At 44.4% G+C, this 22,009-nt stretch overlaps 1 protein-coding gene across 1 annotated transcript in view; it reads right to left on the reverse strand.

Moving 5' to 3' along the window:
* TAFA1 (TAFA chemokine like family member 1) overlaps positions 1–22,009 on the reverse strand; it is a 331,735-nt gene that overhangs the window by 94,985 nt on the left and 214,741 nt on the right. The gene's annotated exons all lie outside the window — the stretch shown is intronic.

A 22,009-nucleotide genomic window follows, 5' to 3' on the forward strand; every position in this document is an offset into this window, starting at 1 on the left:
AAATGGCTCAGGACCGTGATACCTCTGGTTTCCTCTAGAAGCTTTGTACTTCGTATGATCCCTGACTGGTGACCATGCTGGCTGGGGCTGATGGGAGTTGTAGTCCAAAACAGGGCACCAGGTTGTGAAGGTTGTTGTAGGTATTCATCCGATTTTCTGAGGCAACTTATACTACATAGCTACCATGACAACATTAGGTCCATGCAAAGCAGTAACTTCAAATGACTCAGGCTGCCAAGCCAAGACAAGGCAAGTCATGAAGGAAATCAAGTTTGACCAAGAAGACAGTTATATGGCCAAGGTGGTCAGCAATTCAGCAAGTGGGTACAGTGCTACCTTGGGTTAAGAACTTAATTCGTTCTGGAGGTCCATTCTTAACCTGAAACTGTTCTTAACCTGAAACACCACTTTAGCTAATGGGGCCTCCCGCTACCGCCGTGCCACTGGAGCACGATTTCTGTTCTCATCCTGAAGCAAAGTTCTTAACCTGAAGCACTATTTCTGGGTTAGCGGAGTCTGTAACCTGAAGCATCTGTAACCTGAAGTGTCTGTAACCTGAGGTACCACTGTACAGTGGTGCCCCGCAAGACGAACGCCTCGCAAGATGGAAAACCCGCTAGACAAAAGGGTTTTCCGTTTTGGAGGCGCTTCGCAAAACGAATTTCCCTATGGGCATGCTTCGCAAGACGAAAATGTCTTGGGAGTTCCTGCGGGGTTTTTTCCCTTCCCCCCCTTTTCCTAAGCCCTAAGCCGCTTATCAGCTGATCTGCTAAAAGCCGCTAAACCGCTAATAGCGCTAATCCGCTAAGCTGTCAATGGGCTTGCTTCGCAAGACGAAAAAACCGCTATACGAAGAGCCTCATGGAATGGATTAATTTCGTCTTGCGAGGCACCACTGTATATGCAACAATGGAGACCAGCAGACATCAGCAAAGGATGGTGTGAAACAAAGATGAGACAAGTTTAATGGAAATAGCAAGATGGCAGAAGTGGTGATCCAAAACTGGGGCACTTCCAGCAAAAGCAGGCGTACAACCAAGATGTGAGCCTGGGCAGCATTGTTTTGGAAGCTGATATTTGCTGCCCTACAGTTATATGAGGGGAAAGTGCCACTCAGCCAGTGTAGGCCAGTCTGTGTGGTTAATGTTCCTCAGCTGGGCTTGGTGGGACTCGGGAGGAGGGCAACAGCTTGAAATCACTTGCATTTGTATGCAGCAGTGAAGATAGTCCCTGATGCTTCCTGGCAACCTAGCAATGGCTCAAGGGTTGCTGCTGTCCTGCATCCTCCCATGCACATCTGAGACAAGTAACCAGTATAGCTCTTTAGCCAAGGAAAAGCAGAACATCCCTTCAATGCGTCTCTAGAAACCGCCTAATGAATCCCTTAGCCATACTTGTACATATGAAGGAGCATGCACTTGGCTAACTGTGCTCAAATAGAGGAACACGGGTCTGTAATGGGCAGAATATTGATCAGCTGGGAGGAGAGATTTGGGACAGTTAAAACAGTTGAGAAAAACGGTGGGAGCGCTAAGTATATCCCAAGCAAAAGGAAATCTAATAGGGCTTGAGTAAAGGCTAATCTAGTTTGACAGAAAAATTCTAAGCGATTAGAAAACTAACCAAGTGGTCATTTAGGCCTAATGATGTTCAGAATGGGCCTAGAGGGTAGGCAGAGACATTTGTGCAGTGCTTCTCTCCTGTTTTCCAGCACAGGGCTCTTAAAGAAATGGAAAGAGATATGCTTGATTTACACAAAATCTCGGGGTGGCAGTAAATAAATCGGAACTAGGCAATGAGAAGGAGGAACATGAACCAGGTGTTTGTAAAATAGGAATACAGAAAGCTCCTTGTGCTGAGTCACATCACATAAGGTGTGCAAAAATCTACACATCCATACTGACACTAGTAGCTGCAGCCTTGAAGTAGGCAGATTAGACAAACAAACCTACGAGTGTCTACTAGTCCTGATGGTTGTGTTTTGCCTTTTCCCCATTTTAATTTTTCATTAGATTTTTCCAAAGTTTCACAAATTGGCTTCAAATCAATTAATTACATTATTTCATATATTGACTTCTCGCCCCCCCCTCCCCACAGCGTTTTTGTTCAAACCCCTTTCTACTGCATTATATATCAAACTCTTAGCTATTACAAAAATCCCTCTAATAAAATTACTTTATCCTTTTTCTTCCACTGCTCCTGTCCCGAATCCTGCCCACGATTTCATTTGATTATGGTACTTTTTCAAATAGTCCAATGGAGAAGCCTCCATTCTTCTGTAGAAAGTTCATTTTGATCTCTTAATATTGCTGTCAGCTTTGACGTTCCTGCATAGTCCATTACTTTTAAAAGCTATTCCTCCTTCATTGGAACCTTCCATTTCTGTACATATAACATGGTGCGTTCTGCCTTCACTGTCTGAGGCAATATGCCTCTGAATAAAGGACCCCTGGATGGTTAAGTCCAGTGAAAGGGGTTGCGGCACTCATCTCGCTTCAGGCTGAGGGAACTGGCGTTTGTCCACACACAGTTTTCCGGGTGATGTGGTCAGCATGACTAAACTGCTTCTTGTGCAACAGAACACCATTGCGGAAGCCAGAGAGCACGGAAACACCATTTACCTTCCTGCCGCAGCGGTACCTATTTATCTACTTGCACTGGCATGCTTTCAAACTGCTAGGTTGGCAGGACCTGGGACAGAGCAGTGGGAGCTCACTCCGATGCGGGGATTCAAACTGCTGACCTACTGATCGGCAAGCCCAAGAGGCTCAGTGGTTTAGACCACAGTGCCACCCGCCTCTGAATACCCGCTTCTGGGTATCATGAGTGTGGGAAGGGGATTCACACTTGGGGTCTGCTTGTGGGCTTCCCAAAGGTGTCTGGTGAGCCATCACGAGAACTGAATGCTAGACTAGATGGGCCTTTGGTGTGACTAGGAGGGCTCTTATATTTTAAATGAACAGGTGGGGGAGAAGGAGATGTTTGGAAGGTGGTAGATGGGAAGCAGGCTCAGAAATGGATGCTAGAGTGGTGGGAGAAGATTGAGAGGCTCCAGAGAAGGTGCTGGGGAGCTGCGGAAGCTGCAACAAATCGACACAGATTGGCTCAGAAGCAGCTGTTTTCTCAGTTTTGGGGGTAGGAAGATGGATTAGCTCATCTTATTCTGAGGCAATGTGCCCATCACTAATTCAGACTCATTTTTACAACTCACTCTTCTGTTCAGTCTTGGTGCTCACTGAGAAAACTTCACATTGAATATGGTGAGCCAATTATTCAAATTCCCAGCTAGTGTGGTAACTTCTAGACAGACACCAGAGCGGGTGTGGAAGATACATTTCAGTGCTTTGTCTACAAATATTCAGCAGTTATACCAAAAGAGAACACTACAGTTCTTTGTAACCATGGTAACCTGCAGTCACTGCATTTGAAAGAAAAGTACCAAGCACCATTTGACTTAAATGTATGACTTTTTATTTATTATTGAATTAAAGGACACATTTCCACTTATATTCTTTATTATGATGGGCAAGATGCTGTATCTGTTATTGCCTTGCTAAGTTTTTTTTATTGTTTGCAAGCTTTTATTTATAGAAATGTTTTACATTTTTGCTTATATGTCTGCTATGCCCTAACCTGATGGGAGTTACATGCTAATGAAAGAGGAAAAGCATCTCTGCAAACATAGCTGTTTTTCAAAACTCTAACTCTTTAGCTGCCTCCTATTTTATTAGGATACAGCCGGATGGACTGCAGCTGTTTTAAATGTACCAAATAAGCTGGGTTGCAGATTCTCCTCATAGCTAAGAATAGAATAAGAATCATAGATTTGGAAGGGATCCCAAGGGCCATCTCGTTCAGCCCTCTGCACTGCAGTAATCTCAGCTAAAGCATTCATGGCTATTATTATTATTAGTATTATTATTATTATTATTATACCCCACCCATCTGACTGGGTTTCGCCAGCCACTCTGGGCAGCTTACAACATATCTGAAAACATAATAAAAACATCAGTCCTTAAAGACTTCCCTAAACAAAGCTGTCTTCAGATGTCTTCTGAAAGTCAGTTCCACAGGGAGGGCGCCACTACAGAGAAGGCCCTCTGCCTGGTTCCCTGTAACTTCACTTCTCACAGTGAGGGAACCAGCAGAAGACCCTCGGAGGAGGACCTCAATGTCCAGGCTGAGCAATGGGGGTGGAGGCGCTCCTTCAGGTATACTGGGCTGAGCCCATTTAGGGCTTTAAAGGTCAGCAACACTAACACTTTGAATTCTGCTCAGAAACACACTGGGAGCCAATGAAGATCCTTTAGGACTGGTGTTTAGGACTGGTCCAAGTGGCCACTCCTGGTCAACAGTCTAGCTGCCGATTTCTGGATTAGTTGCAGTTTCCAAGTCGCCTTCATAGGTAGCCCAACACAGAGTACATTGCAGTAGTCCAAGCAGGAGATAACCAGAGCATGCACCACTCTGGTGAGACAGTGTGCAGGTAGGGAGGGTCTCAGCTGCCATACCAGACGGAGCTGGTAGACAGCTGCCCTGGATGCAGAATTGACCTGTGCCTCCATGGACAGCTGTCAGTCCAGAATGACTCCCAGGCTGCCCACCTGGTCCTTCAGGGGCACAGTTACTCCATTCAGGACCAGGGAGTCCCCCACACCTGCCTGCCCCCTGTCCCCCCAAAACAGTACTTCTATGTTGCCAGGATTCAACCTCAATCTGTTAGCCACTATCCATCCTCCAACCGCCTCCAGACATTCACACAGGCCCTTCACTGGTTCTGATTTAAAAGAGAGGTAGAGCTGGTGAACATACTGATGAACACCCAGGCCAAACCCCCTGATGATCCCTCCCAGTGGCTTCATATACATGTTGAAAAGCATGGGGGAGAGGATGGAGCCCTGAGGCACCCCACAAGTGAGAGCCCAGGGGTTTGTACATTCATCCACCAACAACACTTTCTGGACATGGCCCAGGAGAAAGGAGCGGAACCACTGTATAACAGTGCCCCCAGCTCCCCACAAATGGCCATCCAACCTCTGGTTATAAACCTCCACAGAACGAGAGCCCTACCACCTTTCAAGGGAGTTCATTCCACTGTTGAACAGCTCTTACCATCAGAACTTCTTCTAGATGTTTAGTCGAAATCTCCTTTCTCATAACTTGAAGCCACTGGTTCGGGTTCTACCCTCTGGAGTAGGAGAAAACAAGCTTGCTCCATCTTCCATGGTTCCTTCTGATATTGTGAACTATAATTCACTTCATCCTTACCCCATTGGCCAGACTGGCTGGGGTTGGTTGCAGTTGTAGTCCACATCATCTGAAGGCCACTATGTTGGCTACTCCTAATCCAAACATTCATTTAACAAGACATAAAGAGTGGTTTCTTTTATTACCACAGAATATTTTAAATGAGTTTGCAGTAAATACCAGAGCCAAGAGCGAGGACAGCGGAGGGCAGAGACATTCTTTCACCTTCTTTTTGTATCACGAGATCTAAACGCATCCCGCGATCAACTGCGATAGACCGCGATCTTCAGGGGATCGACCTGTCGATCGCGGTCGACCGGTTGGACATCCCTGCTTTAGTGGATGGGTTTTAATGTGCAACTGGGGAATCCAACACAACAGTTGCACTAGTGGAAACCTGTTGTGCCACAGACTGTGCAAGAAAGTTACAAGCAAAATGTGGAACATGCCTTTGTGCTACATTGCATACAACCCTCTCTGTATGTTTCCTTCCTTCCTTCCTTCCTTCCTTCCTTCCTTCCTTCCTTCCTTCCTTCCCTCCCTCCCTCCCTCCCTCCCTCCCTCCCTCCCTCCCTCCCTCCCTCCCTCCTTCCTTCCTTCCTTCCTTCCTTCCTTTCTTTCTTGATATTTATAATATTCTATGAAATATTGAAACAGAAAATTCAGCCTAGTGTTCATTGACTGCATTCACCACAATTCTCAACTGTAGAATGGGGGGAAATGTATTCAAGTGTAGATTACATATATTACTCCAGCATGAAAAGGAAAAATTCAGGGCATAAAGCACAGTGTGAGCTATTAATATCTCCCCTGTTGTACACATGTGCATCTCTTCCCAATACTATCAAGTCTTTAAAGTCAATAGCTGTATTTCCAAGTGAACCAGAGGGAATAGTAAACAATTACCACACAACACTTTGCATCTATATTCTCTAAATGAATGGAAAAGTTGGGGGTTCTTTATTTACTTGGGCGAGGGGATCTTTGCAATTGTCAGTGATGATAATGAAAACTTACTGTTTCTGTCAAGTATTTTAACCCTGCTAAATACAAGGAGCCTTATAAAAGCAGGTTACTATAGTTACCACAGTATTCTGGGTTTTTTTTAAATTATTTCCAACTCTAAATGCAGTATTTTTTGGTGTGCGTAAACAGCTGAACTGCATTTTTCAACTTGAATCTAAGGCACCACAGGAACTGCTTTGATTTTAAATCTGCTGATCAAGCCCAGCACATTAAAGGTAAAAGACACGAGGAGGAAAGGAGGACTATTCTCCAAGATAAAAATGAAAAGTGACAAGAGGATCCACTCTCTTCTGAGAGCTTGAAAAATATGAACAGCTCCTTCCATGATTTTCTACTGAAAATTAGTAAGTAACTCATGTTGCAGGAAATGCTCCAGATTAGCCAGATGCAAAAAAAGAGCGAGGCTAATATAAGGGGCATTTATTTACACATTATGTTCAGTGGTTGGCATTCACCCAAATGTTACTCAGAATAGATCTATGGAAATGAATGGACCTAATGTAGGCATGCTTATTCATTGAATTGGTCTACTCTGAGTAAGACTTGGCATAATGCCACCCAATCAGTGTACAATCTGTGTTCTCATGTGAATAATTGAGCCGTATACTTGTACATTTGCTTCAATGGGACATTCAACAAGAGTACACAGTATTTGAGCAGCACAAATCAGCTCGTTTACAGGGCAGTGTTTAACTGCCATGTCCCATCAGTGCAAGGAGTTTGACTTGTGCAACATGACTTCTCTCCTCTCTCCTCTCTTCCTGCTCCACTCACTCCTCCCCAAATCTGTTCCAGAAAAGGGGAGGATGTTCTGTTGTGCAAGCAGAGATTTTTCCGCTGACTGTAAGTTCACATAGCACTATGTTGGGTACAAGCAACACTCTTTCACATCCACTCTTGTGCATGTGTAGAAATACACAGAACAGATATGCAAGCTAACGTGAACACGCCTATTAACAGAATCATTCAAAACTACCCAAGTGGTCAAGGCTTTCTAATTTCAAAGCTCTTTTGTGGCTCTGCCACAAAATAAGAGAGGACCACTCATCCATTAGCATTTGCCTGAATACGACTCATTCCTCCTGATGAGGTCCTCCTTTGCCTCTCTTACAAAGCAGTTAAGAGCCATTCCTTCCAGTCGAAGGACACCATGAACAAGGCCTAATTTATCATTTAGGAATTGCTCAGTTTCACCATTCCTTCTTTCATATGGAAGCATATGTTTTGGGGCCACAATCTGTGTCAAACACATGGATGGTTTAGCTGGGATTCGGAGCCTCAGAAATCTCATCGTCCTCAAAGCTAACCTCTTATAAGTGGTTATTAGAGTTCAGATGTTATTATTAGAGTTAAGAGCTTCTGATATGCACTTTGGCAGATGGGAAATCGCTTCCGCTATCTGTGAAATAATGGTATTATTTTGATCACTGAGTACTTTTGACTCATTTACAGTCATTCTTCCTGTCAAAGTGTTGCTCAGCACCAGGGTTTACCCACTTCAGAGGGTGGTAAAAGCTCTGCTAAGGGTTAGGTCCCCGACAAAGTGGTCGATTCAGCTCCAAGGCTCAGGCCAAGAAGTCCTTGGTGTGAGGAAAGTAGATAGCAAGATTTCACTCTCTCTGTCTTTCTCTCTGAATACTAGAACTTGGGATTCAATGAAACCAAATGCTGGAAAATTCAGGGCAAACAACAGAAAGTACTTCTTCAAATAGCAAACTGTGGAATCTGCTCCCAGAAGAGGCTTAGAGAAATTTATGGAGGATAAAGCTATAAATGGCTGCCAGCCATAATAGCTATGAACTACTTCCACATAATCTCCAACATTTCTCTGATGAAAATAGGGATGCCCTATTGCTGCATTATTATTATTATTATTATTATTATTATACTATTTATACCCCACCCATATGACTTGGTTGCCCCAGCCACTCTGGGCAACTTCCAACATATACTTCTAAGGAGAAGTAGGACATTCCAGGATCAAATCAGAAACCAGGGCTGCTTCTGTAAATCCCTGGATGTCCCTGGAAAACAGGGACACTTGGAGGGCCTGCTCCCACTGTCAAATAAGTATGCCTCTGAAGATTGGTTTCTGGGAATCACAAATGGGGAGAGTGCTGTTGCACTCAGACTCTGCTTGCAGGCTTCCCAAAGGCCCCTGTTTGGCTACTGTGCTGGATTAGAAAGCCCACTGGCCTGATCAAGCAAGGTTCTTAACACATCACAGCAATCTGACTGTCATGAATGAGTCAGCTCCCAGGGAAGGGTTGCAGCCAACTGAAGAAAGTAGCCAGGAACAGAGAGGGTTAACTACCATGCAGGATGAGCATTGGCTAGCGCCAACTCCCCTGCCCCTTGGAATGCCGGTTGATAAGGGAATGGCTGAGATCCGGCTAGAATGCAGTCAAGGCTCACCGGAAGCACTAACATATGGGAAAGAGTTAAGAGACAGCTTCTCAGAGAATGGAGAAGAGGCAGGAGCTGACCCACTCAGCTCGAGATCTCAGCGAATGGGAGGGTTGCAAGACAGCAAACAAAACGAAAGATGTAAGAAGCAAAAGTTCAGTTGCTTCTGGTCATGTGGGAAGCAGTCTTCAGAAGGGTCATCATGACTGATGATGGCAGAGGCTGTGTTAAGCCATCCGGAGCTATCTGTCTGTTTTGACAATAAAGCATCCTTTTTAATTAACTACACTCACTGTGTTATCAAGCCGGGGACTGGACTCCTGACACTCACCTAGAGGTTACCAGAGCATAGACAACAGTAGTTAGTCTATCCCTGTCCAGACAGAGGCATAGTTGGGCCACAAGCTGAAGCTGATGGAAGGCACTCTGCACCACCGAGTCCACCTGAGCGTCAAGTGACAGCAAAGGATCCAGGAGTACCCCCAAACTATGTACCCATTCCTTCAGAGGGAGTGTAACCCCATCAACATCAGGCAACCTTCCATCCACCCGGTCTAGGGAACTGCCCACTAACAGTGCCTCGTCTTATCTGGATTGAGCTTCAGTTTGTTGGCTCTCATCCAGTCCATTACCAAGGCAAGACACTGGTCCAGCACTTCCACTGCCTCTACGGAAGATGTAAAGGAGAAGTAAAGTTGTGTGCCATCAGCATATTGCTGACAGCATACTCCAAACCTCCGGATAACCCCACTCAGCGGTTTCATGTCAATGTTAAACAACATAGGTGATAAAATTGAACCCTGAGGAACCTCGCGTTATCCTGGCTGTGGGCTGCCCTGACAGCTTTTCTGAAAAGCAGCCTCAAAATCCTAGAAATCAATAAAAATGAATTTTTTAAAAGCAAGAGTAGGCACTGCTACTGCAACCAGTCTTTGTATAATAATGGCAGTTGCTGGTCCTGCTCGGGTGGCTGTGGTTGTGGTAATCTACCAAGTGGCTCCAATATTTTGCCCACCTCATGAGATGAGAAGACTCCCTGGAAAAGACCCTGATGTTGGGAAAGATGGAGGGCACAAGGAGAAGGGGACGACAGAGGACGAGATGGTTGGACAGTGTTCTCGATGCTACCAGCATGAGTCTGACCAAACTGCGGGAGGCAGTGGAAGACAGGAGTGCCTGGCGTGCTCTGGTCCATGGGGTCACGAAGAGTCGGACACGACTAAATGACTAAACAACAACCAAATGGCTGAATGAGGCAGCGCCTGCCCTTTCTATCTGTGTGGCAGAGCAGAGCAGAACTTCCTTTCTACAGGTCACAGACAGCATATTGCCAAATGCCGCTGGAAACATAGAGCCGTCCCTGTTCTGATAGTACCCAAAGATCAGATTAACATACTGTTGCTACTCCTTTCTTGATCTGTGATCAAATAAGTGAAAATGGAATCTGTCATGAGCAAGAATCCAAATCTTGCTTTGTAGTTCTCTTTCATCCAAATCATTAACATTCATCTGCCTTTTGTCAGAGGGGTATGTGTATTTGGTTAAAGTCTGCATCCCTAAACTATCAATTTCACGACACCGTTGCTCTCTTCTGATGATTGGCTAAACCAGATAAGCAATCTGCCCTTGCACTGAGCAGAAATAATGAACATGGCAATAACAACCCAGAACACTGCAAAAAACTTGGTTTCTGAAGACAATCCATATCCAATCCTGATCAGGCATATGGAGAATGCTGAATGCTGCAGGCATGACACACAGGCTGGAACAAAGAGAGAAGAAAGACTGGAGGCAGGCAGGCAGGGTCAGTTCTGGACCAGGCAGCCGGTTCTGGACAAAGGCAGGCTTTTTACAGACCAGACACAGCTTAGGAAGCTGATGACTTGTTTTATGTTCCTTGGGCCTATTACTCCATGCTAAAGGATAGCCTTCAAGCCTGGAGCCCAGCACACCTGCCTCACCATGATTTTGTATTAAATTTGTCTTTATTTCCTAGCAGGCTCAATAAGACCCTCAATGGGTAGGGGTGTATGAGGATGCTGACCTCTCAATGGAACCGGCCTCAAGGATTTCATTCATTTTTGGGGGGCCTGCTGAAAACCTTTCTAGTCCTACCTACTGTACCTACTTACCTACCTACCTACAGGCATTTGCAGGCAATTAAGAACACATCTTTCCATAATAGCTGGTTGATGGTTTCTGATTTTGCACCTTATGTTGTTTTTATTATTCTTGTAAACATATGCATATATCCATGTAAACTAGTGCTGATAGGCAAAGGAGTGGGATAACATTTTAGCCGAGAATCATTACCTTCATAAAGATATAGCTGATTACTGTGCAACACTTGATAGCAGGATAAATGAGGGAAGTTTTGCTATACAATATTCACATATGAGCCCGAAAGCTCGGGTTCCATAAAAAGTAGTCCTACATTACTAGAATTAAACTGTGCAGTAATGCATCCCATCAAGATGCAGTTCCAGTGTATCTGCATTTGAACTCAAGTAGCTCAGCAGCATGTGCATATTCCTGCTCCTTACAACAATCTTGTGAGGTAGGCTAGGGTGAAAGAGAATGACAGGCCTAAATTTCAAGACTGACTGAACCTATGTGTCTGTAGTTCTGGTTCATCTTCCTGTTGTGAACATCTTTGCAAGACTCTTTCCACCTTACAAAGACATGCTTTTGTCTCCACAGAGGCAATGGAGATGAAGAATGACCTGCAGTGAGTTTCCACATTCTTTATTTCTGAAACCAATTATGGTTGCTAATAGTCAACCAGGTTGCCCAATGAAAAATCATTTGTCATCGCCCAAGCACTTAAAAGCAAGGAATGAATAATTAAGGACATCATGCATCTTTCACCAAATCAATGAAATTAAACAATAACAACAGATTAGTTACTGTTAAACAAAGAAACATTGTCTTAATCACAGGCTGTAATGGCTCCCTTTGTCCTTCAAGGGTATTTTATTAGAATTAGAAAGAATTTACATGAATGTTTGCCAATGAAGAAGCAGAGCAAGACATTTTACACCGAAATGCCCTAAAAGAAATTAGAATCATAATGCTTGTTCATAATCTATATTATATTTAAACAGAACCTGTTTTAATGCCACTTTGAAGATTGTAATGAAAAACACACCTGGGTAAGGGCAAACTTTAGCTTAGCTCCCTACCTCTGCTAGACATTCAAAACTATTGAGTTATTGGCATCCTTATTCTGCACAAGAACACAGCAACATATATCTTATAATGAGTTGGACCATTCATTCATCCAGCTGGGTATTTACACTGTCTAGCAATAGCTTTCTAGGGTTTCAGATAGGGGAGCAATCCCAGCACCACCCAGAGAGATTGAATATGAGACAACTTCTGCATTCAAGGCAGATGCTCTACCACTGACCTACAGCCCTTCCCTAAATGCTGTGATCAAGCTGAGTTTTCAAAGATCTACATGCTCTGGGAAAGTTAACCCAGACGCCAAATGCTCATGTAACGTGTTACACTGGAGTATGCAACCAGCAGCGGAGGAAGCTGCTTGGGCGCCTGGGGCGGCGCGAGCTGCCCATAGGGACAAGGCGAGTGGCCCATAGGGGCAGGGCACACTGCAGGGCCTCCACAGTCTTCCTGCCTCCTCCCACTCAGCCGCCCTACAGCTGGGGGGAGGCAACGGGTGGACTGCTTGGGCAGCGCAGAGCCTGCGCGTGCCCAAGCCACCACGACTCTCCCAGGAAAGACACGTGGCTCAGGCATGCTGCAGGCCCCACAGTGAGTGCCACCTGGCACTTTGTCACCCCTCTCAGTGGTGACACCCGGGGCGAACCACACCCACTGCACCCCCTTCCTCCACCCCTGCATAAAACAGCCATGGTGCCTCCACATCAGACATTCTTGCACAGCCAATCCTATGATTTCCACAACAGCAAGACACACCACCCATCCTATTAACTGAGGTGGTGGACAAATGTATGCCAGCCACAAAGAGTTCTCCTTCATCCTATTACATTTGCCTCTGTTGCCAGCTTTGGAGGACAGGACCAGTGTCTCAAGACATGCGCTCATTTAAAACTTGCACTACAACAGCCATAGACAGGTGCAGGATCAACATACCTTAAGCAGCAGACTGCTTAAACTAGCTATAAATCAGCTCATGTCTTTAGCCACTGGTGCTGTCCTCCAAGGCTGCCAACAGAGGCAAACATAATAGGATGAAGGCATCAATTTGCTAGTGCCCATGTACACACTCCTTTCATTTGTTTTGGTGTTGTTCCTCTGGTCAGACTTGTTTGCAGAGTGCTGAAGAACTAGAAAGCATTGCAAATGGCTACGATAGGAGCAGGATGGCAGTGATGCCCCTGTTGTCACCTTCAGCTATCTGGAAAAACACATGCCAGTGCTGTAGCCCTGCATGCTTAGAAGGACTTGCATGTTGCTTGGTAAGACAAACGCAAGACTCACTTCCACCTCTGCGTATGTGTAAACAAGGCCACCTTTGGGCACCTGAGGCAGACACCAAAATGGCACCAGGGGAGAATGGATGAGGGAAAATCTGTATCAGGAACAAGAAGGAAACAAAGGCCAACAGGGATCTGCTGCCCTGGTGGATTCTGCCGCCAGAGGCAGTCAGCCCACCTTGCCTCATGGGTGGGCCAGCCCTGAATAAAATTGATGTTGTTATCTGCTGTTATCCTGTGGATCCTGATGCCTGAGGCAATTGCTTGCTTCATGGGTAGGCCAGCCCTATGTGCAAATAATGCAATGTATGAAATAAAACCAGACAAGCTTCCTTTGTTGCATGGTAGATATAATCTATAATTCATTTTAGTACATATTTGAATACACTGGAGTTTTGTAAAGCTAATTTGCACATTAGGTGTATGTGTGTGTGTGTGTGTACTGAATTGTTGGGTGACTCCACATTCACTTTAACAAGTAAAAACTAAGTGCAAATTCCTGAAGACAGGCCAGGATTAAGGTGAATGTAACAAATCAGGGACGCAGGTGGCGCTGTGGGTTAAAGCCTCAGCGCCTAGGGCTTGCCGATCGAAAGGTCGGCGGTTCGAATCCCTGCGGCGGGGTGCGCTCCCGCTGCTCGGTCCCAGCGCCTGCCAACCTAGCAGTTCGAAAGCACCTCCGGGTGCAAGTAGATAAATAGGGACCGCTTACCAGCGGGAAGGTAAACAGCGTTTCCGTGTGCGGCTCTGGCTCGCCAGAGCAGCGATGTCACGCTGGCCACGTGACCCGGAAGTGTCTCCGGACAGCGCTGGCCCCTGGCCTCTTAAGTGAGATGGGCGCACAACCCCAGAGTCTGTCAAGACTGGCCCGTATGGGCAGGGGTACCTTTACCTTTACCTTTACCTTAACAAATCAGGGCTCAGCATTCACAATATCATTGTACTTCCCATGTCATGTCGCTGGCTACTGCTGAAGCAATGATGTTTGGTCGTATGCAGCCAGAGATGAAGGAGAAATTAAATTCAAATGCACTTCCAGAAAAACACGCAAAACTGAAGTGTGGTCAACCTTCAAAATTCACACTTCTCTAAATTTTCAAAAGTCAACTGAGGAATGTGTATAAAAATGGGGAAAGTGTTCATACAAATGCATTCATTACTGAAAATACCAGGGAAAAGTGCTTGCAAAAATGTTTATATTGGGCAAAATGGCAAACTGACATGGAAATGTGGAGAACTGAAGTTAAAGTTGGAAAAAAATGAGAAACTGAGAGAAACCAAAGCATTCCAGTCCAACCATCTCTCCAAGCTGAAAGGCTGTACTTATCCTTTAGCGTTTGCCTGCCACTCAAGGAAATCTATACTTTTATGTTGCAGCCACTGTGATGCACAGTACTAATGAATGCCAGAAACTCGTTCTATTTATTCAGCAGTTCTAGCTCCTCTTGTTGTCATGACTTTCATCCCTGCCAACTCCACATTTACGGAAAGGTACTGCTTATTTTAAATAGCTCATTTTAAAATATGCACATTGGCACTGTTTTAGGAATGAAACCCATCTTTACTCTGCCACAATTATGATAGCTCTCATTTAATGACGATGGGAATGGTTGGAAACTTTTATCAGGCACTCATTTGCAGGGAATTATCAGAGTCTAAAATATAATTAATCATCTGTTGTCATGCCTCTATTATACAGCACCACTCTCTGGAGCCAGTCTCTTTTATTTCATCTGCATTCATATGCCTCTGACCTTCCTTTTCTTTCCAATACCACAGACCTCAGGTAAATTTCAGCTGACTGCTCTAAAATGACTGGATATTGTTAAACCCATTTGTCAACCATATTATCAGCTTACAAACACGAGATCTCTCTGCAAATGTTTAGCATTTTCCACGTATATCGCAAGCGCAAGCATTACCCATGGGTGGCATCTGTCAATGTTGACAAAAAATGAAAATTTCGGAACTACTGTAAATAATAAAACAGTCCTAGAAAGATTATTTCTCTGGAGCATAAGCTATCAACAAACATGATTTGCATTTTGCGCTTACAGCTGTTTCAACATGAGCTGTTTGCTGTGGTTCATTAAAATGATTTGATTTGTCAGATTCCAGGAGTGTTGCAAGTTCTTGTATGTAACGATCACAGATACCAAAGCAGCGGTCGATCGGATTTACAGAATTGGATGAAATCAGAAGGTCCAAAAATGCACAATTAGCTATACATCTAAGTTTGTGTGTGTATATGCAGCATATATACTTTGAAAGACTTGATTGCAATAAGCATAACAGATTAGCAAGGACATGTTTTTCATAAAAACCATCTGGAATTTTTTAATTTATTTTTTAAAAAACAAGATTGACTTCTTTTCCCCAGCAGGTTGTTTCCAGTTGACCCCCACCCCACCCCCGGTGATGCAAATCTCTTTGATCCAGCAGAGGCTTCGATCAGCAGAATGGGGAAGGAAGGTGCCTTTTCCATAACCACTTTTCCCCTGCAGCCCACAATCACACCCCCTCTCAAATATGCTCCAGAGTATTGGAGAACTCTTCAGAACAGTATGGGAGTTCCAGGGGGAGGATGACTCAGCAAAAATAACCTCTTCCAGTGTTGGGAACCTCCACGGGATCAAAGTGGCTGGGGATACCCAGCCAGATGGGTGGGGTATAAATAAATATATCATCATCATCATCATCATCATCATCATCAGAGGGTCAGCACTGGTTACAACTCAGGGTATGGTTAAGCCAAATAAGGGCTGCACCAGATAGCCCCTAATTCCAAAATTTCACCCTGAAAGTAGAAAATAGCTGAAGAAAGGGAAAAAGAACAAGGCAGGAACAGAAAATGTAATCTACAGCTCATTTATGTATTTGCTGAAATATTTATTATCCTGATCCAAGGGTTTCTACAAGGCAGTTTAACTGCTATTAAAACCCACAATAAACTCCTCTGTCTTACCGTGGATTTTAATTGTTGCAAAGCTGCCTTGGCTGGAAAAGCTCTAAGGCAGCATTTATATGGTCAAATCAACCCATCTCGTTAGATACAAGGAAGGTAGAGAAGGATTGCTCAAATTATGTGGGTGTAAGCCGGAATCAGTTCATAATATCTTAGAGCAGGCGTTTTTCAACAAAATGTAGGTTGTGAAATTCTCTTACCATAACAGGAATTATTTAAGACTGACAGGTTTATTCATTCTCTTTCTTGAGCTGTTAAAGCTGTTGTGCTTGGATTTTATTTGATATTGTTGTTATATAATGGATTTAAAGATATAAATGGCGTATCCACTGATATAATGGTTAGTAGTCTGACATATGGTTTAAGAATGGTTTTAGGGATGGGCTGAGCAGCTAATTATGACCTGTTTTGGTATTGCTGGCAGTCAATCCCATATCCACCCTCTCCTGTTCTGTCCCATTGTGGGCATTTTATCCACATTTTTATACACTTCTTATGTAAAAATACACTTTTGATGTAAAAATATACTTTTAAATGCTTTTGCATGTAAAATGGATTCTTTGCATATTTTTAAATGCAAAATACATATTCCTGGGCAAACTTTTGTGTGCACCAAAGATGCTTTGCAAAATCAGGGGGAGTGAGCAATCTGACGAAGCTGCAATCTGATCCACAGGTGAGTTCAAGAGTATCAGACTGAGTTGGTCTGCTGCAATAAAACAGAGCAAGCAAACCCCTCTCCCATCTGGGCCATCCCTAGTTGTGTGTCCTGTAACCTCACTTTGGTATTTTTAATAACAACAACAACAACAACAACAACAACAACAACAACAACATCAACAACCACATTAAAATAGCAAAAGAAAAACAACTGCAAAAAAAACAAAGCAGTAAACAGTCTAAGAAACTGATAAATCTGCAGGCATCAGAGAAAAGCAAGAATCAATGTATCAAATAGTATAGGAACCCCCAAGGTCCTTTGAAATAATGCTGCCATTGACAGTTTAAAAAAAATCACCAGGAAAGGATTGGGATGAACTTTACACGGGGTGGGGTGGGGGGTGGGGAGTTCCATAATTTTGGACCCACTTGAGAAGGCCAATCTAAATAGATATTTGTTGCACCGCCCATGCACCTCTGATGCTTGAGGGGTAATCCAAAGTCTGCGCTCCAAGAAAGGTTTTCGTGTGAGCATCTACAGTGGTACCTCAGGTTAAGAACTTAATTCATTCCGGAGGTCTATTCTTAACCTGAAACTGTTCTTAATCTGAAGTACCACTTTAGCTAACTGGGCCTCCCTCTGCTGCTGTGCCACCACGCTGCGATTTCTGTTCTCATCCTGAAGCAAAGTTCTTAACCCGAGGTAATATTTCTGGATTAGTGGAGTCTGTAACCTGAAGCGTCTGTAACCTGAAGTGTCTGTAACCTGAGGTGCCACTGTATTCACTTATGCCTCATCTGAAGTGATGTCTCACTGAGAAGGCCTTCGTTCCCATCTTTTGTGGCCTATGTTACAAAAAGCTACGCAGCTGCTACCGTGTCCCTTCTGATATCAAGACTGCAGCTGAAACAGGAGGCTGTGGAACATACCCACAAGTAGATTTATGTAAGAATAATATCCCATCTAACAGGCTTGCTTGCTCCTCTTCACGGGGAACTCTGGAAATGGTAGCACTGTGAGGGGAATACTGTAGGTGTCACTAAACAACTTGGAGCACCCTTAGCAAGCTAGAATTCTTTTGGGGAAGTTATGTCTGTTTAAAACGGTTTCATAGTGCTTTAAATAAACGGTGTGAATGTGGCCCAAGTCTGACAAACGGGACTAGAAAACCTCCTTTGAGTCTGCCCACCAGTTGCATGCAGGTGTGTCACATTTACTTCTGAATGTTCAGCTTATGTCCCCATCCTGCCCTGGTGGCTTCCTTAAAAGCCTTTAACAATAAGTTTGAAATCCCCTCTGAAAGCCTACACACTTGTAAGCATTCCTTGATTTCAATGTGAAGTGAAACTATGTGGGCATTTGGATTTTTAACTGGCTCCTTGAGTGCAGAATGATTTTACAAAAATAAAAAAATGAAAATGAAAAGTCACTTCTCTGGAACAAAGCTGTTTTTCTACTTCTGGTGGTGCCACAAAGGAACCAGAGCAAAAACAATCACTGATGCATTGTTTCTTTTTTGCAGAGAGAGTGACGACCAAGTGTCTCCTATTGGCCAACCACTTCCTGTGACTGCGTTTGTCAACAGGGAGCCTATTCCCCATCAACATCATCTGTCAAATGTGAGTTGCCAGAAAATATAACTGCCAATTTGGCCTTCCCCTGGAACTCTTCTGAGCATGGCCGGGATCCCCAGAAATTCAATTTGACAGTCATCTTCAAAGCACCTCCACTTGCTGAAAAACGGTGCTGATAGATGAGGCAAATAATATCATAAGGGGTTTTGCAGAATCTCGATGCCCTAGAACCACTGGTGCATATTACTGTAAATTGAAAACCCTTGTCATATGTGGATATGTTTTACACACTCAGGTATGCTCTAGCATAGCTAAGCTACAATCCTAGCTCCTGTCCCTCATTTTTTTTTTTTAAAAAAGAGAAACTTGCATGGGGTTCTGCTAGTTTTCTCTGCATCATTGGGGCCACATACCACAGGATGCTTCTATCCATGCCACAACAGGGGGCAGGACAAGGCACTGAAACAGGATCATCAGCGGCTGATGCTCTGTCGCGTATGGGGATATATGTGGGATCTGGTACTGGTGCAATGGCAATTCCTTGCCTTTGGGGCTGTCGGTGATGATCCCGCTTGCACCCAAGCATCCACACTCATTATGCTTCATGTTTAATGCCCTCTCATGTTTCAGTCTCATATCCTCCCCCCCACAGTAAACCCCCTTTTTTCCCAGAGGGCCTGACTGCATGAGTGAGCCCTTCATGTAGACAGTCCCTGCATATAGGCTTCATCCGTGCTATACGAGATTGAAAGCGGCACCATACCACTTTCATCCCAGCCAAAGCTTGACCCCCCAACAAGAATCCTGGGTGGGTCAGCCCTGAGCTCAAGTGTGCATGAACCAGTCTGCAAGAAGAAGCCAATAGAAAGCTATGCTGAATGTTCCATCTCTAACAAAACAACAGCAAACAAACCACAGCTACTACTGTGCCATAAGATCCACTGTCTTGTAATATCACACATGGTATGTACAATTATTTATTGTTTGATACTATTTTTGCTGTAAAATGTGTGAGATCATGATATTGTATTTATTTGCATGACTTAGTGCTTTAACTACAGATGAAGCCCAGGACGGCAAAACAAGGCCAGTATTCCGGAAATCCTTGTCTAGACTCTGTGAAAGGATTCTGTGGAACTGTAACAACCTTTCATGTGGATTGTTTGGACTTTATGAACAGACAGGTGGAATAGACACCATTGCACGGATGGATCTTATGCATGAACTGACTAGAACTGGGTCTTCTGCTTTGTTCGTTTGTTGAACTTTATGAGTTACTTCCATTGAAATTTACAATTTGATACAATGAATGGTATACCTTATTTATCTAAGAACACAGCTGGTTAAGTCTCGTGTGTTTATTGAGAACGTTCCATCTCTGCAGGCTTACCAGCTTGGTACATGGAACAATCCCCTTCCCCACCCCACCCTCACTGATCTGGGGTTCTTCTGCCCCTCTCAGATCCAATTTCAAGGGGCATGGGGGAGGAGAGGGGAGGACAAACCCATTGCTGATGGGATTTGCTAGGTGAATCCTACCTTTTAAGACCCTTACACCCTGCAACACACTCATCACTCGATGGCTGCAGTTCAGCTGCGGACTTGCCTGTGTGACTGCCACAGCATATAAGAACCATTCAAAAAACACTCACATCACTTTGAGCATACTGGAGACCCTTCCCATCTTTTGCAGAAAGCCATCCATTGTGAAGAAATTACACTGATATGACCCAGCAAGAATGTAAGCAAGGTCACTTGGCTCTTTTAAAAAAAGAGCCCTCGTAAGGTTTATCTCGCAAGGGACGCAGGTGGCGCTGTGGGTTAAAGCCTCAGCGCCTAGGACTTGCCGATCGAAAGGTCGGCGGTTCGAATCCCTGCGGCGGGGTGCGCTCCCGCTGCTCGGTCCCAGCGCCTGCCAACCTTTTGCAGAAAGCCATCCATTGTGAAGAAATTACACTGATATGACCCAGCAAGAATGTAAAAAAAGAGCCCTCGTAAGGTTTATCTCGCAAGGGACGCAGGTGGCGCTGTGGGTTAAAGCCTCAGCGCCTAGGACTTGCCGATCGAAAGGTCGGCGGTTCGAATCCCTGCAACGGGGTGCGCTCCCGCTGCTTGGTCCCAGCGCCTGCCAACCTAGCAGTTCGAAAGCACCTCTGGGTGCAAGTAGATAAATAGGGACCGCTTACCAGCGGGAAGGTAAACGGTGTTTCCGTGTGCAGCTCTGGCTCACCAGAGCAGCGATGTCACGCTGGCCATGTGACCCGGAAGTGTCTCCGGACAGCGCTGGCCCCTGGCCTCTTAAGTGAGATGGGCGCACAACCCCAGAGTCTGTCAAGACTGGCCCGTACGGGCAGGGGTACCTTTACCTTTACCTTTAAGGTTTATCTCTAAAACTTAAGCAACAACCACCACCAAGAAATTAACCACACAAGAGGCTTTTCTAGGGGCCAATTGCCAAAATTTACAGACACAAGCCAACACCATCCATAAAGAAGAGCAGCAAAAATAAAGAACAGATATGCCTCTCTTCACCCACCCACAAGACAGGGAAATAAAGGACCTTGACAGAACAGTGGATATTAGTGTTAGTGAACGGCTGCAACATGTCTTAATATAATCTCAAACTCCCATCACAAATCAGCTTAGAAGCAGCATATGAACTGGCCTGCAATGACTTGCACACCCTTGCTGGCTCTTATCTGCTAAATTGCTTTGCGGCAACCTCCCTCCATGCCCTTGACCACATCTGAAAAGTATTTGTCTCCGGCTTCCAAACAATATGACAAATCTACTTTGTGGCTTCCAAATATCTTAGGGTATAATTTTCTTTTAATAGCCACCTTCTTTCCTTGATGCATTTTTCTCTGCTGCTGATGGATGACCGAGGACCTAAAATGACTTGGAGACTCCAGCAATATTCATTTATCAAATGAATCCTTCCGCCAAGAATTTAACTAGATAATGGGGGCAAAAATATATTTTGTAAAACAACAAAACAACAACACATTGCTCGGTGAATAAAATAGAAAGGCTGAGCGGGGAGGAAAACGACAAATGAAAATGTTGCTACATAGGTTGTATCTAGGAATGGGTGAATCTGTTAATTTCGGTTTCTCTCAGTTTTTCAGTTTTCCAGTCTTCACTTCAATTCTCTCCCATTTCTGCATGAGTTTATGATTACATTTTTTAAAAAGAGCCTTGTGAGAATAATCAACATTTCAGTGCAAACATCTCCTGATATACTCATTTTTGTATATTTTGTATATCTGAAGGAGCATCTCCATCCCCATTGTTCTACCCGGACACTGAGGTCCAGCACCGAGGGCCTTCTGGCGGTTCCCTCAATGTGAGAAGCCAAGTTACAGGGAACAAGGCAGAGGACCTTCTCGGTAGTGGCACCCACCCTGTGGAAGGCCCTCCCATCAGAGAACAACAACTACCAGACTTTTAGAAGACATCTGAAGGTAGCCCTGTTTAGGGAAGCTTTTAATGTTTGATGTATTACAGTATTTTAATATTTTTCTGGAAGCCGTCCAGAGTGGCTGGGGAAGCCCCGCCAGATGGGCGGGGTATAAATAATAAATTATTATTATTATTATTTGTAAGCATTTTTGACTGATACAAACATATTTTGCAAGCAATTTCCCCTTATATAATAATTTATGTGTGT

Source organism: Podarcis cretensis (assembly GCF_951804945.1).
Source record: "Podarcis cretensis genome assembly, chromosome: 2".
Lineage (NCBI taxonomy): Eukaryota > Metazoa > Chordata > Lepidosauria > Squamata > Lacertidae > Podarcis > Podarcis cretensis.